Consider the following 26,829-nt stretch of genomic DNA (forward strand, 5'->3'; position numbering starts at 1 on the left):
TGTTTGGAAGAGGACAATCTGGATGCAAATGTATTTCATGCTGAATCCCCCTCTTAGGAGGCAAACCTGTTGGATCCTGAAACATCTCATGATATGCATCAACTACATCATACAGATTTGATTTAAGTTTTGGATCACAATTGTCAAATGACTCATGATTCACATCAACCTTGGGCTTAATCATAAGAAGAACAAAATTCTTACTTGAATTGACCAGCCTTTTTACCTGTCCTGCATTTACCATCGCTATATTTGTCTTCTTGCGATGAGCTCTAATAATGAACTCCTTGCCATCTTTGAACAAATGATATTTGTTTTAATGGCGATGAAATATAGCTTTCCTGTCAAACAAGTAAGGACTTCCCAAAACAATTCCTGCTATATCAAAAGGTACCACATCAAGTTCAACTGTGTCAATAAAATGTGCAGTAATTGCAAAGCGCAATGTGCACTTTCTTGAAACTTCTAAATTAGCATCCTTGCAAATCCATCCAAGTGGATATGGCTTCGGATGTGGAACGGTCTCAAGTTTAAGCTGCTTGACCAAGTCCTCTGATATAAGGTTTGCTTGTGACCCACTATCAAAAAGTGTGTCAATTTTTAGTATGTTTTGAAATCACCCTCACATGAAACAGTTCAATTCTTTCTTCCTCATTAGGAGCTTGTACATGGCAGTTTGAGGTACTAGTGTTGGCTTGAGTTTCAATTTCTTTTCCCTTCAAGTTTTTCAAACCCATGGCTGCAATTTTGGTTTCATCACTTGAATCTTCCCCTAAATCTTGTGGTGTAGATGTAGTAGCAGCAGTTTTCTGTTTCCCTTTGGATTTGTTAAATTGAGGTCTTTTTTCAGGATATAATTTCCAACAATTTTTCTCCTCATGACCTGGTTTAGAACAGTGTTTACAGATCACTTTCTCACTCTCCTGTTTGACAGATGCATTCTTTTTTCCCTTTCCCTTGGAGGTTTTCTCTTTGTTTTTCCCCTTGGGGGGCTTGTTTCTACCCTCTTCAAATGTGTTTTTTCCCCTTGCCTCTAAATGGGTAGCTTGGACACAAACCTCGTCCAGGCTAGTAGGGTTAAACATCAAGATGGTGTGTCTAAGGTAGCTATGCAAGCCACCAATGTATTTCAACAAGGTTTCCTGGGTCTGCAAATCTACCCCTAACAAGAGAGCTCTTCTCCTGAATTCTTGGGTGTAGTCTTGGAGCTTCTGACCCTTAAGTTGTCTGAAATTTTGCCAATTCATAATGGCCTTCTTCAAGTGAGCAAGTGGATAAAACTGTTTTTTAATGGCTAACAGAAATTCAGGCCATGTTAAGGTAACCTTACCAAATTTTTTGATCTCCTCTTTAGTCTTGGCCTCCCACCAAACCAGTGTTGTTCCATCCATTCTCAAAGAAGCCAACTGAATCTTTGTGGCATCATCATGCATATTTTGGATCCTCAAGTAAACTTCCAACTGCCTAATCCAGTTGTCAAGCTTTTCTGCATTCACTTCACCATTAAACATAGGTAATTTGAATTTTACATCAAGCTTCAAAAAAGGACTTTTTCCAGAGGATCTATGCTTATGAACAGAAGAGGACGAAGATGAAGAGGAAGAAGGTGAAGATGGGGGTGGTGGATCACCATTTCCTCCATGTCCTTTCTTAGAATGATCATCATCCTTCTTACCTCCTGAAGAGCCCTCTCCTTCGTGTGGATGTTTGGACCCTTCTCCAACCAATTTCTCATTTCTTTCTTGGTACAATATCCTCACCATTTCAGTGAGGTCCAAGAAAGCCTTTCTGAAGACTCTTTCTTCTTCTCTTGGATCTGTCTCTATAGGAATTTCTCCTTCATGTTCAGACATCCTTGAAGCTTCTGCTGAGACTCTTGAGGGTGAAATTGAAGGTGGAGATGATGGCTCTCTGGCCTTCCTTGACTGAGGATTCTCTCATTCTCTAGTCAACTGTCTCTCCCCTCTTATAATTTTAAACCTGGTAAGTATCAATACTTTGCAAGACAGTTAGAAGATCTTTGCACAAAAACCCTGTGCTCTGATACCAACTTGATCTGAATTTGAAACTACTTGAAATTTGTTTGCAAGGTATTCAATTCAGAATTAAACATGTTTAAAAGATTTCCATGTCTTGCAGAAAGAAAACACATGAAATTTTCAGCTGTTCATGACCCATTTAAGCATAGAAGAGTTATTTCCTTTTACTGTTTAACACATTAAAAAGAATTTGATCTGCAAAATAAATCAACCACAAATGCAAAAGAAGTTGATAAAGCAGTTCACCCCCTCCAGGGCTACGTCTGCTAGGTCCAAAGCTCCCAACCGAGCTTGTCCTTGTTTTTATTAAATGCTCAAATTGAAAATACAGCTAAATAGAAGCATCTACAGGAGAAATAGATGGTAAAAATGGATTCAGAACACTTGAATCCTTCAGGATTGACTATTGGATCACCTCCAATGGATACCTGCAACGCTATACAGTCTTCACAAAACTGGGCCCTAGTGGCTCCTTGAACTTTCACGGCTCCAAAACCTCTGCAAATGACCTAAGATGGCTGTAAGACCTACACCAATGGCTTTAGAAGGTCAAAAATACCCAAAATCAAAAAACAATTCGTCCAAAACCGACTTTCCTAGCCAAAGTTATGGCCATTTAAAGTTTCTCCAGTTTTCCCCTAGAAAAACTCCAGCTAACTTTAGTTAACTCTAGATAGCTCCGCCAATTATGGCGGGTCCGCCAAATTTGGCGCTCCTGCCAAAATTCCGCCAAATTAACTACAGTTACATTTAATGTTTGGTGGTTGCCTCGGATTTCGTGCCAGGCGGAATATTCATTTTTTAATTTTTTTTTGAAAATTAAAATTTCTAATGTTATGGACAAATTCTTCATTTTGCCATAACTTCCTCATACGGCGACCGTTTTTCGAACCATTTGCGGTGCCGGAATAGGGAAGACGAGAACTTTCCAGTCATTCAACTTTGAACCAGTTCTAAGCACTTTAAATTTTGAGCATTTTACGACACTTAGGGCATGAGCACCTGATCAAAAAACCACGAATCTCGCGTGCTCTCGAGCTTTTAAATGTCGGACATCGGGAGTGCATGATATGGATGTAGGTCATTGGATCTGAGGGTGCAAGATCTAATGGCTATCACGCGACAGAGCTACACGAAGGGAAATAAGGTAGAGATTAGTAGGGCCTGGGGGGATTAATTACACTTAACTGTAACTAAATAATGAATAAAGTGGGTTAAAAGTATAATGCGGGGGTTCAATATAGTGGGACTGGTGTTAAAATGTGGCAGGGTTTGTTTAATTTCTCCAAGGGTGGGTAAAAAGGTCTTATATTGGGAAAATGGTGAATATAGTAGAGTTAATTAAAATAAAGTGGGGGGAGACAAAACTTAGGATAAAAGGGTTTTATGGGTTAAAAGGGTTTTGTCGGGAAAAATATGGATTGGCAGAGTTAATTAAAATAAAGCAGAGGGGAGAGTAAAAGTTAGAACAAGGGGGGTTTTATGGGTTTTTAGGGAAATTACAAGGGGAAAGGGTTTCACACTAGGAAAAAGGGGTTTTGGGTAGGGAAATGGCCTTTAGAGGGTAATTTTCTAGGAAAATGTGTGAAACCAAAGGGCAAGGGTGAAAATGAAGGGAAAAAGGGTATTTTAACAAGAAATGATGGGATAATGGGGAAATTAGTAAGTATGTAGTGGGGGATGAAATGAAATGATGGGAAGTTAATAAAATCAACTTGTGAACATCCTTTCACTGTCATAACTACTCCTACACACTGAAACACATGATCAAGCATGATAAATGTGCTTATTCTTCAATAAACTTTGTACTTCTGCAACCTTTTTTCTACCTACCCTTTACTTAACATTTTTTCTTCACTTAGTTGGGTGCATTTAAGCTAGAAAACCCTTTATTTCTTTTCATGAATAATTACCTCTATACCTTATTCTATCCATTGGCTTAGATTAAACTGTTGATCCAATTTTATTTTCTACCTATGATAATCAATTAAAACAAATCCAATTATGATTAAACTATATAATTGGATTAAATAAACTAGTGTGGCATCTAAACAAACTGTACACAATTATTATCTTCAAAAGTGTACTAGAGTAAAAGTAGTGGCATTTAGATTTGCAACACTTTCAGAGTTTATTGCTTTTTGCTTTTCTCTCTAACCTAAATTTTATTTTTGCCTTCATTTTTTAGGGCATCTATTCTAACATTTTCTTTGATATGGACATATTTATCAAAATATTTCCTAACATTTTTATTCAATATTCTTTTTTTCCATATCCTAGATTAACATTTTTTTGAAAATTATTTTCATTTTTTGGACTAATTTATTCTAACTCACCAAAACCAAAAAATGCTACAACATTGGCTCCATCTGGGGATTGATTTCTCCTGTAGAATGCAGAGAACCTACAGATCCATGTGTCTTCTCCTTGGGCTATGGAGTCTTTTGCTGTAAGAAATCACACTGACAACTTGAAAAGTAAAAGAAGCTAGAGTTTTACAATGGTAGTAATGAAATCTACTTCAACTTCTCAGTACTGAATGCAATGTTTGCGAAACCTTCAATTTACAGGATAAGTGTAATATATCCCCTCAAGATTTTGTAGCACAAAAGTGTTGTTTCCCTTCACTTCAGCAATTGCTAAAGGTCCAAACCACATGTTGTCAAACTTGCCGTGTTTTCCCTTTTCTTCTCTCCTAGAATCTCATCTTAGAACTACATCACCTTCCTTGAAGTATCTTTTCCTCACTCTTCTGTCAAACAAGATCTTCATCTTATTCTAATACTTTTTCAATTTGTATTGAACTTCATCTCTATTTTCATTTAGTTCAATAATCTGATTTATTCTCCTTGAAAAATCATCAAGTTCATCTGTTGAATCCTGCAGGAATTTTAAAACAGCGAAGGCCAAACTGGTAGGGAAGATTGCATATTTCCCATAAACTAACTGGAAAGGATATTTTTTAGTTGATCTCTTTGGAGCAATTCTGTTTTCCCATACTGCATAAATTAAATGAGAGTCCTAGCTCTTTTTATGATCTGCTAGAGTCTTTTTTATTACCTTTACCAGACTTTTATTTGAGGATTCTGCAAGGCCATTACCTTGTGGGTAATATGGAGTTGAATGATGTAACAAAATCTGATATTTCTGGCAAAACTCAATAATTTTAACACAAGAAAAATTTGTTGCATTATCAATGACAATTTGAGTTGGGCAACCAAATCTAGATAAGATGTTCTCTTCAATAAATTTGATTATTTCCGAATCAGTGGCATTTCTCACTGGAATTAATTCCACACATTTAGTGAAGTAGTATGTTGCAGTGAGGATCCATCTATGTTGATTACTTGAAGTGGGATGAATCTCTCCAACAAAATCTAATCCCCATTGGAGAAAAGGTTATGAGACTATTGATGGAACTAGTTGAAGAGCTGCTAATTTTTGCTTACCAGCAAATATTTGACAAGGAACACAACCTCTGACTTTTTCTCCTACTTGTAATAACAATGTTGGCCAATAAAATTCTCCCCTTAATATCTTATATGTTGTTGCTCTTCAAGCATAATGTCCTCCAGAAAATCCTGTATGAAACTGGTCAATGATTCCTTTAGTTTCTGATTCTGTTAAACATAATAACAAAATATTTAGTGGGTCTTTCCAGTACAGTTTTTCATTTATGATATAGTACTTGACTACTTTCAGTTTGAGAGTTTAACACTCGCTTTTGGAGAATGATGCTGGACATTCAAAATGGATCAAGAAATTTACAATGTCTTGGTACCAATCTGACAAATTTATCATTAATGTATAAAGGGGGGATCTGATCTGAAGGTAAAGGTTCCTGTGGATTATTTTCTTTAGGATGAAGGGAATGATCTTGTGGATTCTCCCCTTCTGCAAGGACAAAAGGATCTTGTGTATTCTTCTTATTTGAGGGTTGAGAAGGTTCTTGTGGATTCTTCCCTTCTGCAAGGACAAAAGGTTCTTGTGTATTCTTCTTTTCTGAAGTTTGAGAATGTTGGGTCGTGTTATATTCTTTCCATGACTAGGCCACGTAGTTAACCGGGGGGGTTAGAAGGGGGTGGAGCGCCCCCTTCGTTGCGCCGATTGCATAGCAAGGGGAGTCACAGGGGCTTTGAGGGGTGCAGGTAACCACACTTTATGGGGTCTGGGGCAGCGCCCTGGAAAATTTTGGTTTTGGACCCTATATTAGGTTGGGTGGACCTACCTATGGTTTTGTGCATGATTTTCACACATGGTTTTGGACGCGATGGTTTTCGGTCCATGGTTTTGGACACGATGGTTTTCAGTCCATGATATTGGATGCTTCGGCATGTATAAATATGTATTGTAACATTGAAAGGAACATAATGAAAAATCAAGCTGGTAGTCCCAATTTTGGGATCCAGGGGAAAATCTCTGTGTATATGTGTTTTATGTGTTATGCTCTCGCATTTTTTATTTTCTATGTTTTAGAATTCGTATGCAAGTAATTTCTGTACGGGGTTACAACCTTCATTTGGTACCAGAGATGTTTTGGCTTCAAGGGGACACCTTTACTGCTGAGGGGTTTCGCTTGGGCCTGTGGTAGACCCTGTTCAGTGGGAGTTCTGCGGGATCGATTCTGGTGGTGAAAGAAGATGGTGAGCAGTGGAAAGATAGAGATCAAGAAATTTAATGGTTAGAGTTTTGAGTTGTGGAAACTCAAGATGGAGGATCTGTTGGTGGATAAAGATCAGCGGATCGTGGTAGATCCAGGTACTAAACCAACGGGAGTGTCCAATGAAGAATGGAAGAAGTTGGATCAGAAGGCAAACATCACAATACGATTATGTGTCTTAGATTCAGTATTGTTGAATGTATCAGGGGAAGCTACGACGAAGGCTTTGTGGGACAAGTTAGGGACTTTGTATCAATCTAAGTCTCTAGCGAATAAACTGTTCCTACGGAAAAAGATGTATAACCTGAGTATGAAATATGGAGACTCGATGACAGAGCATCTGAATGCGTTTAATACTGCGGTAAGTTAGTTATCATATGCTAATATTAAAATTTTAGATGAAGATAAGTCCATCAGTTTGTTGTGTTCTCTACCAGATTCATGGGATAGTTTGGTTATTGCAATAGGTAGCAAAACAACTACCTTGCAGTTTGATGAAATAGTCTCATCCTTGCTAATGGAGGAGATGAGACAGAAAAATATGGAGAGCCAGAATGGTGATACCTTGTATGTACAAGGACGGTCCCAAAACAGAAACAAAAATAAGTCATCGAGGGGGAGATCTAAATCTAGAGGGAGATCTAAATCTAGAGGGAGATCTAAATATTTAGGAAAACCTGTAAAGGTGTTGTGCTGGAAATGCAGAAAGGAAGGGCACTACAAAATGGAATGTAAATCTAAAGCTCCTGATAAAGGAAAGGGATCTGATGATGCTCCTTTTGCAGAGGCGAAAACCACCTCAGATGAAGGTGGGGATGTGTACTTGCCTTCTTCAAGTACACATGTAAATCATGAGGCATGGTTGATTGACTCAGGTGCTGTTGGGTCCATATAATACTAGTGATTACCCCATTACTATTATAGTTATAGCCTTTATTTATATTGTTATGCCCCTATTACCCCCATATTGTTATTTATGTGCCCCATAGAATCCCTCTATTGTTCTTTTTGTGACTTTATATTATTATTGTTAGGTCGGCTGGATTATATTGTGACTCCTTAGACTCCTATATATAGAAAGGAGGTTTTGTCATTTGAATCATCCAAGAATTGTTCATTTATATAATGTAAAGGAGGTTACCCCCTCGAAGAGGCTGAATTCTAAGGCGTTGATCTATCTTTTGTATCTTTTCTTGAGCTGGTTTCATAACATTTGGTATCAGAGCTTTGGATTCTAGGGTTTCGCTACTCCAAACAGGTCATCGTGGAATTTTCGCTATAACGTTTTTGTGTGACTTTTCGGAAGTCACAAAAAAAACCCATTTGAGAAGAAATTGCGCTGAACCTTGGGTCCGAATTTCAGAGCTTTTCGTGCGATATTTTCGGAGATATGATCTGAGGAAGTTGGTCTTTTTGCAGACTCCTGAATTACATTAAAAAAAGGTGACCTGGGGAAAATTTTCATAACTTTCTCTCTGGGGATCAGCTTGAAATTTTGTAAGAAGGTACAGAAAGAGGACGGACTTTAGTTTCTTGTATATCTTTTTCAGAACCAAATATTGAAAATTGTACACGTGGCACTTCATACAACTTCGCTCTTCTGGAAAGGTCTATAATCAGGTCATCTTGGGATATTGTGCATAACGCTTTCTTGGAGAATCCAATTTGGATCAGACTACTGGCATTGGAAAGAGGACATAGAGAGCTACTACATGTCACAAATTCAGACCTAAATGATTGGAAAGTACAGAGATACATCAGGGGAAATATCGAGCTCCTACAAAGTGAAAAAAGGTGTGTAGATTTTTTTAAATTTTTGCTTAAGCTTGGTTTGAAAATTTATTTTGAAGGAATTCAAAGGGCATAGTAGAGCATTATTATTGGTAACTGATGCTCCGAGGAAAGAAAATGAAAACACCTAGTAAGGAACCTGAAAGCTCTAGCATGACTCATGAAGAAGAGGAAGAAATGCTACATGATATATCAAAATTACAAGAACAAGTGCAACAAATGTCACGCTCACAAAAGTTAACAGATGCTAATATAAATGGCGTGGAAGCTAAGATGAATGGCATGGAAGCTAAGATGGACAATTTGAAGATAGATTTGAACACAAATTTGAAGACAGGCATGGCAGATTTGAAGACAGATTTGACAAATTTTCTACAAGAAATACTTACTAATGGTGAAAAGGTAGTAAAGGAAACTCATGATGAGAACAAAAGAAATGTTAATCGTGATTCCATAGACGCTAATGTTGGATCGAAGAATCACCATATTCCAAAAATCGATATGAGGAATTTTGATGGCAAGGATCCCGCCACATGGATATTACAGATGGAGCAATTCTTCGATCTCAATAATGTGGAAAACGCACAAAAGGTACGTACGGAAACTGTATATTTGGAACCAAATCAGTTTGTATGGTATCAATGGCTTTGTTCTCGTAAACAATTTATCACTTGGGCAATTTTTACGGAAGAATTGATAGCACATTATGAGGATACAAAAAGCAACACTTTTTTTAGCCAATTGATAAGTCTCAAACAAAAGGGTTCAATAATGGAGCACATTGAGGAGTTCCAAAAATTGAACATAAGGGTAAAAGATATTCCAGAGGAGCATAGGATTGATGTGTTCATAGGGTCTTTAAAGGATAATATCCAACATGATGTTCGCCTTTGGGAACCTGATTCATTAGAGAAGGCATTCAGGTTAGCAAGAAAAATGGAAAGCAAAATTGTGGCAACTAGGAAGCATACCACTCACAACTATAAAGACGGAAGTGTTGTTGCCCCTAGTCTTCCACAACCTACAAGGTTGACACCACAACAATTGGAAGAAAAAAGAGCAAAAGGGCTTTGTTACAATTGTGATAGCAAATACACAAAATGTCATAAGTGTGCTGAGAAGAAATTATTCTACATAGATTGTGAAGAGGAAGAAGAAAATGAGCAAGAAAGGTCAAAAGAAGAGGATATATTCCAGGAACAAAGCCTAGATGAAGAAAAAATAAATCCGACCATATCGTGTAATTCATTGGCGGGAATTACCACTCCTCAAACCATCAAGATAGAAGGACAAATCAAGAAGAAAAAGGTAATAGTGTTGATTGATTCAGGAAGCACCCACAATTTTATTCATTGTAGGGTAGCAAAAGAATTGAATTGCTTCCTATATCCAGCACCAGAGTGTCAAGTGATGATTGCAAATGGAGGAACAATAAATTGCTCTGGAAAGTGCCATAATATCAAGCTATCCATGGGAGAATATGTATTGACTAGCCCAATGCTTTCCATTCCAATGGGAGGTACCGATGTTGTACTAGGAGTCCAATGGCTACAATCCTTGGGTACAATAGCTTTTAATTTTCAAGAACTTTTCATCAAATTTTCTACAGAAGGAAAGGAAGTTGAATTAAGGGGTATTGCAGGGAAACCAAGAAAGATAATCAGCTCTAATGGCATGACTAATCTTCTAAAAAAGGAGCAAAGAGGTGTAATTTCACAATTATGTTCGCTAGATGTTTCCACATTGGAATCATCTATTTCTCCAGATCTCCAAAAAGTCCTGGACAATCATTCCAAGGTATTTGAGACTCCTAAAGGTCTCCCATATATGCGTGATCATGATCATGCTATTCATCTGATTCCAGGAAGTGTTCCTCCAAACATCAGGCCATACAGATATCCCTATGTCCAAAAAAGTGAAATTGAACGTATGGTTGCAGAAATGCTAGAGGCTGGTATAATTCAACTGAGTCAAAGTTCTTTCTCAGCTCCAGTAATATTGGTGCACAAGAAGGATGGATCTTGGCGCATGTGTCCCGGTTATAGGGAACTCAACAAGCTCGCTATTAAAGATAAGTTCCCCATTCCTGTCATTGATGAATTACTGGATGAATTTCATGGATCAATTTACTTCACCAAGTTGGATCTTCATTCGGGATATCATCAAATGAGAATGAAGATTGAAGACATTCTGAAAACGACATTTAGAACTCATGAGGGTCATTATGAATTTTTGGTCATGCCTTTTGGCCTTACCAATGCACCTTCAACATTTCAAGGTTTGATGAATTCAATTTTCAAACCATTCCTTAGAAAATTTGTGTTAGTATTTTTTGATGATATACTAATCTACAACAAGTCTTGGAAGGATCATGTTGAACATGTTGACAGGGTGCTACAACTATTGGAGGAGAAACAATTATATGCAAAAAGATCCAAATGTTTCTTTGGAGTCCAGGAGGTGGAATATTTGGGTCATATTGTATCTCATGAAGGAGTTAAGGTAGACCCTAGCAAAATTAAAGCCATTAAGGAATGGTAAATCCCCACATCCATAAAGCATCTGTGAGGATTTCTTGGGTTGACAGGGTATTATCGCAAGTTTGTTAAGAATTATGGGAGAATAGCAGCACCTCTAAAAACATTATTGAAGAAAGATTCATTTTCATGAACTTCGGAAGCAACAAAGGCCTTTGAACATCTTAAAGAGGCAATGTACCAAGCACCGGTCTTAGCTACACCGAAATTCACAAAAACCTTTATTGTGGAATGTGATGCTTCAGGAAATGGAATTGGTGTTGTTCTAATGCAAGATGAAAGACCCATTGCTTTTGAAAGTCATCCAATCAAGGGAAAGTTTTTAAGCAAAGCTATTTGTGAGAAGGAAATGTTGGGAATACTCCATGCACTTAAGAAATGGCGACCCTAACTAATGGGAAGACACTTCAAGGTAAAAACGGATCATGATAGCCTTAAATACTTTTTAGAACAAAGATTATCCTCTGAAGAGCAACAAAAGTGGGTCACAAAGATGTTGGGTTATGACTTTGAAATCATTTACAAAAAAGGGAAGCAAAATGTGGTGGCAGATGCACTCTCAAGAAAGGATGAGGATGTGGAAGCATTGTTGTGTGCCATTTCTATTATCCAACCAGATTGGATAAACGAAGCAAGGGAGGAATGGAAGAATGACAAAGAAGTGTGGGCACTTATTCGAAAGCTACAACAAGATTCCAGTACTTCTGATACATTTAGCTGGAAAAATGATTCGTTATGGCACAAAGATTGCTTATACCTCTGTAAGAATTCCCAGCTAAAACAAAATATTCTTATGGAATTGCACACTTCTCCCTTAGGAGGGCACTCAGGATTTTTAAAAACTTACCACAGGGTTAAGAAGGAACTTTTTTGGGATGGCCTTAAATCAGATATTCAAAAGTTTGTGGCGGAATGTTTGGTTTGCCAACAAAATAAAGTTGAAATGATTAAGACACTGGGCCTATTACAACCTTTATCCATTCCAAGCCAACATTGGGAGGAGGTTTCAATGGATTTTATCACAGGTTTACCCAAGTTTGAGGGAAAGAGTGTCATCATGGTGGTAGTTGACAGACTTACCAAGTATGCACACTTTTGTGCATTATCACACCCATTTAAAGCAAGTACAGTTTCTACTGCATTTATGGAAACAGTTCAAAAGCTTCATGGGAACCCACAGATTATTGTAAGTGACAGAGATCCCATTTTCACTGGAAATGTTTGGACATAATTATTTTCTTGTCTTGGTACTCAGTTAGCTCATAGCTCATCTTATCATCCTCAATCTGATGGGCAAACTGAGATAGTAAACAAATGTTTGGAAGGATATCTTCGTTGCTTTGTATCTGATAAACAGACACAATGGGTCAAATGGTTGCCTCTCGCTGAATGGTGGTATAACACTTCCTTCCATACAACAAAAAAATGACCCCATTTATGGCACTTTATGGGTATCAACCACCATCCATCACATCATATTTAAGAGAAAATTCTAAGGTTCAGGCAGTGGAACATCACATCGAACATCAACAACAAGTCCTCCAACTCTTAAAGGATAACCTCGTGTTGGCACAAAATAGAATGAAACAACAGGCAGATCAACATCGCAGTGAAAGAAGTTTTGATGTAGGTGATTGGGTATTCCTACAGTTACAACCATATAAGCAAATGTCCCTAAAGCAAGCTAAGAAGGATAATAAACTATCACCAAAGTATTATGGTCTGTACAAGGTGTTGCAAAAGATTGGTACTATGGCATACAAATTGGAGCTTCCTGCAACTTCTCGATTGCACCCAGTTTTCCATGTTTCATGTTTAAAGAAGGTTATAGGCGACAAGCTCCCAATTCAAACAATATTGCAAGAACTTGACGAGGAAGGAAAAATTATATTGGAACCGGAAGCAATCACAGAAACAAGATCTCGAGAGCTACGAAATCGATCAATTTCAAAGTATCTTATCAAGTGGAAGAACTTATCCGCTGAAGATTCCACATGGGAGGATGAGAATTTTATGCAGAAGTATCCAGAATTACTCAAGCGTTGAGGACAACACTTTTTTGAAGGAGAGGGGCATGTTGGGTCCCTATAATACTAGTGATTACCCCATTACTATTATAGTTATACCCCTTATTTATATTGTTGTGCCCCTATTGCCCCCATATTGTTATTTTTGTGCCCCATAGAATCCCTCTATTGTTATTTTTATGGCTTTATATTATTATTATTAGGTCGGCTGGATTATATTGTGACTCCTTAGACTACTATATATAGAAAGGAGGTTTTGTCATTTGAATCATCGAACAATTGTTCATTTATGTTATGTAAAGGAGGTTGCCCCCTCGAAGAGGCTGAATTCTAAGGCGTTGATCTATCTTTTCTATCTTTTCTTGAGCTGGTTTCATAACAGGTGCATCCTTTCACTTCACTCCCCATAGAGAGTGGTTCTATGAGTATGAGAAATACGATGGTGGTGATCTTCTTAGGGGATGATAGGAAGGCTAGAATCATTGGTCACGAAAAGTAAAGTTGAAGTTGCAAGGCGGAAGGGTTAGAACACTTCTGGGAGTTCTACATATTCCTGCATTGGCCAAAAATCTGATTTCTGTTCGAAAGTTGGATGATGCAGGTGTAAAGACAATGTTTGACAAGGATGCTTGCAAGATGGTTTGGGGAGCACTAGTATTGATGCGGGGAGTTTGGATTGGAACTCTGTACAATATTCAAGGTAGCACTGTTGTTGATGGGTGCAGCATTTCTGTGGTTCCTTAAAGTGGAGTAGAAAATCTAGTAGTATCTGGAGAGAAGACCATGTTGTGGCATCAAAGGCTTAGACATATTGGAGATAAGGGCCTTCAAATATTTCATGGTAAAAGTATGGTAGAAGGTATGAGTAATAGCTCTGTGGATTTTGATTTCTGTGAAAATTGTGTATATGGGAAGCAGAATCGGGTGAGTTTCCCCTCTGGTGGTAAGAGGGTGAAACAGATATTAGAGCTTGTGCAAGTGATGTGTTTGGACCTGTGAAGGTTCCATCACTGGGTAAGTTTGTGTACTATGTATCGTTTATAGATGACTTCTCAAGGAATACATGGATATATTTCCTTAAGAAGCAATCTGAATTCTTTGACAGCTTTAAAGAATTTAAGGCTCTAGTGGAAAACCAGAGAGAGAAGAAGATAAAGGTGATGAGGATAGATAACTATGGAGAGTTTTGCAGTAAGGAATCTGAAGAATTCTGTAAGAAGTGTGGTATAACACGACAGAAGACTACTCCATATACACCTCAGAAAAGTGGAGTTGCAGAAAGAATGAACAAGACATTGATGGAAAGGGCAAGAAGCATGCTTAGTGGTGCCAGGTTAGGACAGGAATTACAGGTAGAGGCGGTGGAGACATCATGTTACCTGGTCAATAGATCAACTTCATCAGTGTTGGAGGATAAGACTGCACAAGAGGTATGGACTAGTAAGAAACCCTCTCTTTCACATCTGAGGGTATTTAGATGTGATGCATATGTACATGTTCCAAAGGAGAAACGAACCAAGTTGGATAGTAAATCTGAAAAGTGCATCTTTATTGGGTATAAGGGTGGTTTAAAGGGTTATAAGCTTTGGAACCTAGTAACAAGGAAGGTTGTGTACAACCGAGATGTGGTGTTCAGAGAGGTGAAAGATGTTATTAAACATGAATTCCAACAAAAGGAAACTGAGAAGATAGAGTTTGAGCTAAAGGAGGAAGAATCAGACTCTACAGTAGAGGAGGAATCAGAAGATGAAGAGCCAAAAACTCCCGGTGTGAGAAGATTAGTTCGAGAAAGAAGGCAACCAGAAAGGTATAGTCCATCTTCTTTCTGTTCAAATTTTTCTTTATCTATTATTGATGATGATCCTAGAACTGTGAATGAAGCAGTAGATTCAGAGGATGGAAAACTTTGGAAAGAAGCCATGGTTGATGAAATGACATCTTTGCACAAAAATGAGGCTTGGGATCTGGTGGAGTTGTCGGCTGGAAGGAAACCCATTGGCAGCAAATGGGTGTTCAAGAAGAAGACAAATGCAGAAGGAAAGGTGGAGAAATACAAAGCTCAGTTGGTAGCAAAAGGTTATTCCCAGGTGCCAGGAATTGATTTTGGTGATAATTTTTCTCCCGTTGCCAAGGTAACTTCTATTAGATTACTTTTATCTGTTGTTTCTGCTTTTGATTTTAAGGTAGAACAGATGGATGTGAAGATAGCATTTCTTCACGAGGATCTGGAAGAGGAGATCTACATGAAGCAAGCTAAAGGCTTTACGTTGAAGGGTAAGCAAGAACTAATATGCAAGTTAAAGAAGTCTCTGTATGGGTTAAAACAGTCACCAAGGATGTCATATCAGAAATTTGATACATTTATACGGGGACTTGGCTTCACCAGAAGAAAAGCAGATCACTGTGCATATTTTAAATTAATTGGTGACCGTGTTATTTATCTAGTCTTGTATGTGGATGATATGTTGCTGGTTGGAAATGACAAAGAAATTATCCAGGATTTGAAGACCCATTTGTCCTCCAAATTCGACATGAAATATCTTGGTACTGCAAACTATATTTTGGGCATGGAAATTAAAAGAGATCAGACAAAGAGGAAGCTTTGGCTAAACCAGAGGAAGTATGTCAAGACAATATTGCAGAGGTTTAATATGCAGAATAGTAACCCAGTGAAAGTTCCTATACCTGTAGGTGTAAAGTTATCTGTTGAACAATGTCCCAAGACACAAGAAGAGGAAGAGGACATGTCCCATGTTCGATTTGCAAGTGAAGTCGGTAGCCTGATGTATGCAATGGTCTGTACTAGACCAGACATTGCACATGCAGTGGGAGTATTGAGAAGTTTTATGTCAAAACCAGGGAAGGAGAACTGGATAACAGTGAAGCGGGTTTTTAGGTATTTGCGAGGCACTAGTGATTATGGTTTGTGCTACCAAGGAACAACAAGATTGGACAGAGTGTTGGATATTTGTGGCTTTGTTGATGCAAACTAGGTTGGAGATCTGGATCAGATAAGATCTACAAGTGGGTATGTGTTTAACCTATTTGGAGGTGCAGTCAGTTGGATGAGTAAGAAACAATCTGTAGTGAAACTATCAACTACAGAGGCAGAATACATGGCAACCACTCATGCAAGCAAGGAAGCAGTTTGGTTACAGAGATTGTGTTCAAGTATGGGGTTAGTATAGGGAGCTATAAGGATAGACTGTGACAGCAAAAGTGCAATTTTCTTGGAAAATAACCCTGCGTATCATTCAAATACAAAGCACATTGATGTTCAGTATCACTTTGTGAGGGATATGATAGAAGACAAAAAGTTGTTGCTGGTAAAGGTGGACACTTTGAAGAATATTATAGATGCATTGACAAAATCTGTGAGCTCTAAGAAGTTCTCTTGGTGTAGAGAAACAATGGGCATTGCAGGGCCGGATAAATGACTAAGCTCTCTTGTGGCTTCCTATGGAAAGAAAAAAACAAGTGGGAGAATGTTCGGTTGTGTTATATTCTTTCCACAACTAGCCCACGTAGTTAACTGAGGGGTTAGAAGGGGGATAGAGCCCCCCCTTCATTGTGCCGATTGCGTAGCGGGGGGAGTCACAGGGGGTTTAAGGGGTGCAGGTAACCCCACTATATGGGGTCTGGGGCAGCGCCCCAGAAAATTTGGACCCTATATTAGGTTGGGCGGGACTACCTATGGTTTTGTGCATGATTTTCGCACATAGTTTTGGACGCGATCGTTTTCGGTCCATGGTTTTGGACGCGATGGTTTTTGGTCCATGGTATTGGATGCTTCGTCATGTATAAATTTTTATTGTAACATTGAAAGAAACATAATGAAAAATCAAGCTGGTAGTCCTGGTTTTGGGATCCAGGGGAAAATATATGTGTATATGTGTTTTATGTTTTATGCTCTCGCATTGTTTATTTTTTGTGTTTTAGAATTTGTATGCCGGTAATTTTTATACAAGGTTAAAACCTTCAGAGAAGGTTCTTGTGGATTCTTCCCTTGTATCTCTAAAATAGAATTGGTTCCGAGTAATTTATAGTTGGATTCAACTAGAAGCTTAGCTAATCCTTGGCATTTTACTAGCTTTGTAGTTTTGATAGTTAGATCAAACTCAAATATTTTAGTGATCCATCTACCTCTCTTTCCATCAATTTCTAGTTGAGCTAAAATGATTTTCACAACACTGTTAGGAACATAAGTGGTAATAGGAGAATGTAGGGCATACATCCTCAATGATTTCAAGGCTTGAATAATGGCATATGATTGCTCCTCAATTATGTCATACTTAAGCTCAACATCTTCCATAATGTTACTGAAAAAGGCTATGGGTTGGTCATGAGAATCTTCATTCTTTTGTAGTAGAACAACAACAAGGGTCGTTTCTGAGGCAAATGAAAAGATACTGAATGGTTTAGTGTAATCCGGGCTGGCCAAGGTGAGAGCTTCAGAGATATATTTCTTGATCTGATCAAATTCATGCATGGAAGTGATAGTCCATTTAACTTCATGATATTTTCGGAGCTTGTCAGTTATATCTTTTACAATCTCAGCATAATTTGGGATGAATCTCCTTAAAACATTAATCTTGCCTAGAAAAGCTTGAATCTCCTTCTTGTTTCTAGGTAAGGTCAATGTTTTAATGGTAGACACACGCTTGGGATCAATCACCACTCCTTCTTTTGAAATTATATGGCCCAACAGTTTTCCTTCTTTGATAGCAAACATAGACTTTTTAGGATTCAATGATATTCCAAATTTTCTACACCTATCAAAAACCTTCATCAAGTGCTTTAGATGTTTTTGATCAGATTTAGAAAAAACAGTTATGTCATCAAGATAAATGACCACAAATTTATTTACCTAACCCACAAAAGCTACGTCCATAGCTATCTGAAATGTTGCTCCAGCATTGGATAAGCCAAATGGAATTTTAGCATACATGAATGTACCCTAGGGTGTAGTAAAGGTACTATGCCCGGGGTGTTTTGCTTCAAGCCATAGAGGGCTTTCTTCCACCTGTTAGCCTCCTGCTACAGCAGGTATTCATTTTTCATGATTGACATTTTTACATGCCAAATATGTCATACTTTACAGGCTGTAGTGTTCCATATTTCTAGAACAGGCCAATGAAGATGCCATGAAAGTATCCTGGTCCAAATGCCATTGCTGTATTCCATTTTTTATCACAGTTATCAGGTAGTTTTGCATTCAAAGGAGGTACTCAAGCTGGAATTCACTAACATCCCCTTCTTCTCATTTCCCCCAAGTCACTTACTAACATTCCCCAAGAGGTCAAGATCTGCTTGAGCCTCTCAGTTTCATCATTTCCATGACATTCGCCTTGGTAAGGATTTGCTTTACTCAAGGACTGCTCACTCATCATCTGTGAGCCTTCTTTTCCCCAACAAAGCCTAAGGTCTCATACCTTAGCGCCCTCTTTTCATCTCCATATTAACTATTAACTTTATTATATAACTCCCTATCAGTTTTTCCCTTTCCCTATTAAAATCATGTATATAAAACTCCCCTATGCAAATACCCCCTCCTTGGAAAAATAGCCATATTTCCTATAAGTCCGGGGAATCACAGTCCATCTGGGGCTGTCTTTAGCCCATCCAAGTCATAACAGGGATTAATCTGACACCTGTCCAGATTAATAACCTCTCCCCTAGCCCTAAAACCCTCAAAAAGCCACTTTTGCCCATATCCTAAGATTTCGGGCGTAAATTGCTAAAAACCCGCGCTCAAAACCCATACTTTACCCCTTACCCTAAGCCCTGAGCGCAAAAAACATACTCCGCCTGTTTATAATCCCATAACCCACTAAACTTATAGTTTTTACCCCCGTCGCGCTATATTAAAAACGGAATATACTGCGTATATTCCCGTCCTAACCTCCCGCCGCCTCGCACCTACCGCCAACCGTTGGATCGCCCGCCCCGCAGATCAACGGTGGGCGGGCTGCCCCACCCCTGAACCGCCCGAGCTTTAGTGTCCGGGAGATGGGCGGTATTGCCGCCGTACTCCCGCCACGCGTCAAGCTCCGGGCTGTGGCGGAGCGCCCCCTCACGAAACCACCATCCTCAAAAAGCGGTGTGCCACAAAACCACTTACCACCCGTGACGTCACATCCCACGTCACCCTCTGCCCAGTCACCGCTTGCGTCACCCTCTGCCCAGTCACCGCTTGCGTCACCCCCTTTTCCCAGTCACCATGTCTAGTCACCTGCCTGCGTGGCCTCTTGCCACGTCACTGCCACGTGTCCCTGCCACGTCATCATCCATATATGATGACATCATGCTGACGTCATCTCGCCACGTCGTCCTGTTGACGTCACCCTCCATACAGCGTCACGTCATGCTGATGTCATCATCACCTTTTTTGTGCGTAGAGGCAAAAATCGCACTTCGGAGCCCAAGAATCTGATTCTGAGGCAGTTTTTGATGAGCGATTTCGCTCATCGCTAGATTTTTTGGGCCTGAATGGGGAATCTTCAGGGAATATTTTTATTCTATGGCCCCCAGCAAGCCCGAAAGGCGCCGAATGACCCATTTTTCTTCACGAAGCTTGCCAGAAGGAGCAGAAAACAGTTTTAAAGGAAACAGAGGCCGAACAACGGCCATTAAATTGTGAATAAGACCCACAGCATGGCAGAACAACATCAATTTATTGCCAAAGAGTATCAGAGGAGGAAGGAGAGCCAAAGAGTATCCGCCGAAGATTTTTAGGGGCTCGAAGCACTTGAACATTGATGAGCCCCCCAGAAAGTCAAATCAAGAGGAGTAAGCCCATCCTAGCTCTCAAATCACAGTCAAAAGCATTCAATACCACCGAACAACAATGGTGCAAAGACCAATGCACAGTTATGACAGATTAAAAGCATAGAGCCACCTGGACAGATATTAACTCATTTTGATACAGCTGCCCCCAGCATAGCTCAAAGATATTTTCTGGCATTTATTTTTGGATAAGATTAGGTTAAAGTAATCAATTTTCTGTCGGACCTATTAGGTCGACTGTAATAGATAATTTCGGATAAATCTTCCCTATATATACCACCCTCTGTATTGTTTTAAGGGTTGGTTGGTTGATAGTTTTTCAGTAGAGACTCGCACTGTATACCTGACAATTTCTCTGTAATCAAAGACTGCTGAAAAGCTTGGAGGAAATACTGTCTGCTCTGTGTCTAATGGTTTGAAGAAGTGAATTTGGAATTCTTGTGCTGCGACATGACTCAATAAGTTTTCCTATCTCTGTTTTTTCATTGATATACCGTCTAAATAACAGAAAGAAAGAATAGTCTAGAATTGGTTAACTGCCCTCTATGCTCATTTTCTGTTGTTTCTTTATGTTTTCCTCTGGATCAGTCATGAATATGAATTCCCTTCGGCTCATATTTCCCCTAATCCATTCATATTTAACAGTTGTCTAGGAATTCTTAATTTCTGCTAGATAGAGTTCATTCACTTTCCCCCTTTTAAGCTTAATGAGAGATTCTTTGTTGCCTCTCATTCCTTATCCCTCATCCCATCCTTATAAGCTTTCAGTGTTGTTTCATGAGTAGCTACCTTGCTCCTTATTTCTCTTGTGACCAAGAAAACGCACCAACCGTCCCACTCCTTGACTCCATGCCCAATGGTTTGAAAACTTACCAGACTATGTCTTGCCTCTCTACTTGCAACGTCTTCCTTCCCACCAAAAACAATACAAAACCCCTATGCATCATATCTAGCCTAAAATCATCCATTAAACAAAGCTAAACCTAAAAGAGAGAGCCCTCTCTGACTGCAGGCAGGCTAGAACCTGCAGTCCAAAGCTGGTTTGTGGTTACCTCGGCTGTATCCTTTTCTGGAGCTTTAAGGACAACCTAAGTGATAACACCACCTGTATACATGAGATTCCTATTCATGAATCTCAAACTCCATGGGTTGTTCCAAACCTGTGGACCAGCTACATGAGGGGGAATGGTCCCCTTGTTAGATTTTCCTTCGGTACATCTCAGACATGTAACTTCATGCTCTTTTTGAATTCAGGCGTCTCTGTCACCATCTGACTCATAGACCTCCAGTGATGTGTCAATGGACATGGTCCCCAGTGGACTTCCTGCAACTTGATACAACCCTGAACTCAAAAAACATCTTCGAAAATTCAATTTTCAAACATGTACCTTTCCATTGATGAATGCCACCATAAAACCTTTAACTTCCATTCCCTTTTCGGGATAGGTGGCATTGGCTCCAAGTGTAATCCCATGATTGTTTCCATCTCTACCAAACTAGAGTGTGCACCCTTCTATCCAATGAAGTGCCTTGAAGCACTACAATCAATATGCCAGATTCCCGAATCTAAAGGAAAGGGCCAATACAAGATGACACTTCTTTATCAGAAATAATATTTGATTCTTCTTACCTGGGGTTCCTTGCTTCCTTGAAGAGTTGGCCGTATCTTTGATGACTTGCATCTCTGTCATTTAGACACTCCTTCACATAAGGGCTGAACTCATAAACAAGACATCTACCTTTCCATCCACCCTTAGATCCGAACTTCCCAATGAAGTGATCTTTAGGTATGTCATCAGAAACTTCCGTTGCGTCATTCTGATAACATTCTCTACTTCAACTTCACTCTAGGTGAATTATGAGAAACCCATTGATCCTTCTGTCTTGTCCCAACTGTCTTCGGTGATTTCTCTTTCACTCTTGCTTAGGCATTGTCTTCACCTCAGCTCTGATACCATGTTAATTTTGGGTATGTTCTATGCTGGAGAAATTTATTTAATTTCTTTTCCACATTAGTAATCACATCAACATAAATTAAACTGCAGATAGGACATAAATTTAAATCGTAGAAGACAAGCCAAGACAAGAGGACAAAAGATGTGGCGCTAGCCAGGGACAAACCCCACAATGTTTGGGGAAGCCCTTGATCAATTCTTCTTTTATGTTCTTCAAAGTTTAGCAGAGAAAGAGAGAGAGTACATTTACAATAGAAGTCAATACTTTGACTTATGATATCTACAAAGATCAGTTGAAGACATATTGCTTCAACTGATTCTCTAAGGTGACTTCTTCACCTGTCATAGTGTTTCCTTTCATCCATTTGTTGTACCATACACACTGTGCCTCTTCAAGACCAAGATATCAATCCTCTTTTCTATTACTACTGAGGTACCGTGGTAACGTTCCTTCTTTTGCTAGGATTGTCTCTAGGATCATGATATCCATCAAGTTATAGTTCTCACTGAGGTTTCATATTACTGTACTTCTACTTAACCACAAGTGCTGAGCCATTGTACTTATCGCCGAGACTACTACAATGATACCATCTATGACTGGTATGCCGAGACTGTAGTATGTTGGGAAAGAATGTTGAGACAGAGATAGTGACATGTCCAGACTACAACCATTCTTTGTTGCAATTCTTTATGCGAGAATATTAAGACTCCAACTCACTGCGGTGACACCATCCATTGCTCCATGAGGTTGTGACTACACCTTAAACCCAAATGGTGCATTCAAACCCTACTATAGATCCTTTCTTCGTGACTGTGGCTCCTGCGAATTTCCTCTTTATGATAGTGGCTCAGTGTGGTGCGTATATAGTCATGACGACGTGTAGACTATGAATATCTTCAATGTTGTGCGTATGATAGCATATATACTATGGCTCCTGCGGCTTTCCTCTTTATGATAATGGCTCAGTTTGGTGCATATATATAGTCATGATGGCGTATAAACTGTGAATATATTCAATGCTGTGTGTATGACAGTGTATATACTGTGTATATCTTCATTGTTGTGCGTATATATATTCTCCATTGTTGTGCGTATATTGTGTATATCTTCATTGCTATACATATATATATTCTCCATTGTTGTGTGTATACTATGTATATCTTAATTGCTGTGCATATATATACTCTCCATTTAACAACGTATCAGGGTATCACATGAACAGAACTGTGTTTCTATGCCTGCGGTTCTTTCTTGACTCACTATGTTACCACTGCAGCTGTCCTGTATGCCTGTGGCTCTATCTCATACTTGCTCTCTCTACAGTAGCTACCCTTGATGACTATGGCCTACATAGATAGGCCCTGCGTATACGAGCTTATTTAGTCAATGTATAAGGCTCCAAGGACAACAATATTAGGGCATCCCTTGACTGCGGCTAGGGCATCATACACTTAGCCCAGTGTATTCTAAAGTGTCTCTCCTTCTCCAAAAACCCAAGACGTGGAGAGGAGATCACATGAGGAGTATGCTCCAAATGACATCAAATCCTCATCTATTTATACCAAAAACGGATGATTTAATAGACATGACGTTTGGGCTTCTAGAGCCTACATAAGAGCTGGTCGGCTTGATAATAATTACATAAACAAAATAAATTCATATCTCCATAAATACTTATCAGAATTGGATGATCTTTGGATCAATCCTACACCTCTCAACGAGAGGGATCCAATAAAAATATCAGCTACCATAAATAAGCCGACCCACATGGAGTTTGGCCCTAGTTGCCAATTTAGCACATGTTGATGTAGGAATTTACAGGGTAAGTTCCTCAGATAGAAAACCAAAGGACACCAGTCAAAAACAAATCACAGATCAATACACCAGTGTTCTTGACATGGTTAAAACCCTCAAAGATGGAAACAGTCCATAGCCTAAGCCAGTGCAACCACTTTAGGCAATTTATTAATAAAAGAAGGAAAAATTACATAAGCTTCTCTGATGAATGGTCACCCTACAAATGACCCTCCATGCTCTTTAAATAAAGATCACAGGCCAATCAAGTGTTAAACCATGGATCAAGTGTCAATAATATCGAGGAGAGAATGAACCATTAGATTACTTAATGTCTAGAACATATCATGACTATGGGATTGTAAGTTACAAAAGTACATAGTAAAGAAACACACTTTACTTAACTCTACACAAGATCGAGTTATACTTAACTATATCCTATGTGTCGGAATATCCTAACATCCCCCCTTAATAACAACTTGGGATATGATTGAAGGATGTACAAATTTGACACAATAGGAGAAGGAAGGAGGAATTAGAGCCTATCCTCCCTTAGTCACAACTTCCTGAACTCCAACCATAAATCGAAGTCTAGTAAACTTCACCTCTGTGAGAGCCTTTGTAAATATGCATGCAACTTGATCATCAGTTGAACAATATTTCACTTCAAGAACATGGTCATGAATGAGCTTTCTGATGAAGTGCATGTATAGTTCAATGTGTTTTTTGCGCTGATTTTGGACTGGATATTTGCATAGTTGAATGGCACTTTGATTATCACACCAAAGTGTAGTCGGATGCTTCTGCTAAAACCCAAACTCTGACAGGATCTGATGAAGCCACAGGGCTTCCTTTCTAGCTTCTACGATGCCATGATACTCTGCTTCTGCTGAAGAAAGAGAAATGGCCCTTTGTTTCTTACAAGACCATGTAATAGGTCCAGAACCAAGGGTGAATACATAACCTATAGTAGAATTCCGATCATCAGGGTCACCAACCCAATCAGAATTAGTGAAACCAACCAATAGATGAGATGCTTTTGCACTGTAATGAACCCCAAACTGAATTGTAACTCGAACATAACGGAGTATTATTTTAGTTTCTTTCCAATTACTTTCATGTGGGTTTTTCATAAACGGAGCAACAAGGCCAACAACAAAGGAAAGGTCAAGACATGTTTGGGTCAAATACAAAAGTTTTCCTATAAGTTAATGGTATAAGGTAGCATCAACTTTAGGTGAAGTACAAGCGACTAAAATTTTGGCTCCAGACTGAAAGGGAGAAGGGGTCTTCAATGTGAAAGTGGCATAGAAGATCACGAGCATACATGGACTGGGAAATGGAAACACCTTCCTTGGATTGCAAGACTTGAAGACCAAGAAAATAATGCAAGTGTCCTAAGTCTTTCATTTCAAACTACTTTTTAAGGTTTGACTTCACATGGTTTATAAGGTTGGGATTACTAACAGTAAGGATAAGATCATCAACATAAAGAATAAGAAAGATAAGAGACTTAGCCACTTTCTTAGTGTAGACAATATTGTAAGAATGACACCTTGAACAACTAGTATCTAAAAGAAAGCTATCCATTTTGGCATACCAAGCCCTAGGGGCTTGCTTGAGACCTTAAAGGGATTTTTTAAGCCGACATACAAGGTTGGAGTCTGTTTTTATAAAGCCAGGAGGTTGTTCCATATAGATTTCTTCATGCAAGTCCCCATGCAAAAAGGCATATTTAACATCCATCTGATGGACTTCCTATTTGAAAGAGGTAGCAAGGGAAAGAACAAGGCGGATAGAGTTCATTTTGGAAACAGGGGAGAAGGTTTCAGTATAGTCAATGCCTTCAACTTGTGAAAAACCATTAGCAAAAAGACGAGCTTTATGTTTATCATCTTTTCCATCTGGTCCATACTTGGTTCTTTAAACCCATTTGCATCTAACAAGTTTTTGTCCCTTTGGCATAGGAACAAGATCCCGTGTATCATTTGCCAATAACGAACAATATTCTTCATTCAGAGATGCATCCCAATCTAGATGGCTTGAAGCTTCTGCAAAGGTGTCAGGATCATAATTCGTTGAAGCTTGAACCAATAAAAAGAGGCTCTATCGAATTGAGAACGTGTATGTCACTGATCTACAAGATCACCTGCAAGAGCACCTACTGCATCCCTAGTAGCACAAACCCATTTTGAAAGCTGAGGAGCTGAAGGAGGATCCTAAGGTGGGGGAGGATTTTCATCCTCACTGTCATCATCTGAAGAAGAAATATCTCTAGAAGTAGAAGGGATAGAGAGAGGTGGCACATCCATCAAACTAGGCTCGTAGGCTGATATATTTTCAACAAACTTTACATCTCTTCTAATGATAACATTTTTGGACTTAAGTGCAATAAGTCTATATCCTTTGACATCTTTAGAATATCCAACAAAAATACATTTTTCATTCTTAGGTTCTAAGGCTTTATGTTTCTCATCAAGAATATGGGCCCATGCTTCACTTCCAAAAACACGAAAGTGACTTATATCTGGTTTAATTAAGCTCCATGCTTCTTCTGGGGTGATATTCTTTAAAACCTTAGTAGGAGTGCCATTTACTATGTAATTTTCACAGTTAATTGCTTCTGCCCAAAAATTAAGACTAAGTCCTTTGCATTGAAGCATAAAATTAGCCATTTCCTTTAAGGTGCAATTCTTCCTTTTAGCTACACCATTTTGTTTTGGAGTATATGGAACAGTATGTTGCATTTGAATTCCATGCTCAGTGCAAAAGTTGATGAATTTGTTGTTAACATATTCTCTGCCATTATCTGATCTTAGATTAAGAATTTGATGTCCACATTGTTTCTCAACAAAGGCCTTAAAGGCCAAGAACATGTTAAATACTTCACTCTTAAGTTTTAATAAGTATACCCAAGTGCGTCTGGAGAAATCCTCAATGAAAGTTAAGAAATACTTGTAGCCAGAGAATGAAACATTTGGAAGCGGACCACATAAATCACTATGCACAATCTGTAAAGGGGTTGAGGCATGCCAAGAGGCATGTTTGTCAAAGCTATCATGATGATGTTTTCTAAGTACACATCTAGAACAAACATCATCTCTGCAAGATACCATAGGAAGACCTATCACCATATTTTCTTTACATAGATTTTGAAGGGAGCGATAGTTTAAGTGACCAAATTGCTCATGCCAAATTTTTCTCACTTCATCATTATGAGCAACAAATGCCGAGGGAAG

The sequence above is a fragment of the Pinus tabuliformis genome, chromosome 2_1 (assembly GCF_031772625.1).
Source record: "Pinus tabuliformis cultivar Carrire ecotype Pingquan chromosome 2_1, CPIR1, whole genome shotgun sequence".
In the NCBI taxonomy this organism is placed as follows: domain Eukaryota; kingdom Viridiplantae; phylum Streptophyta; class Pinopsida; order Pinales; family Pinaceae; genus Pinus; species Pinus tabuliformis.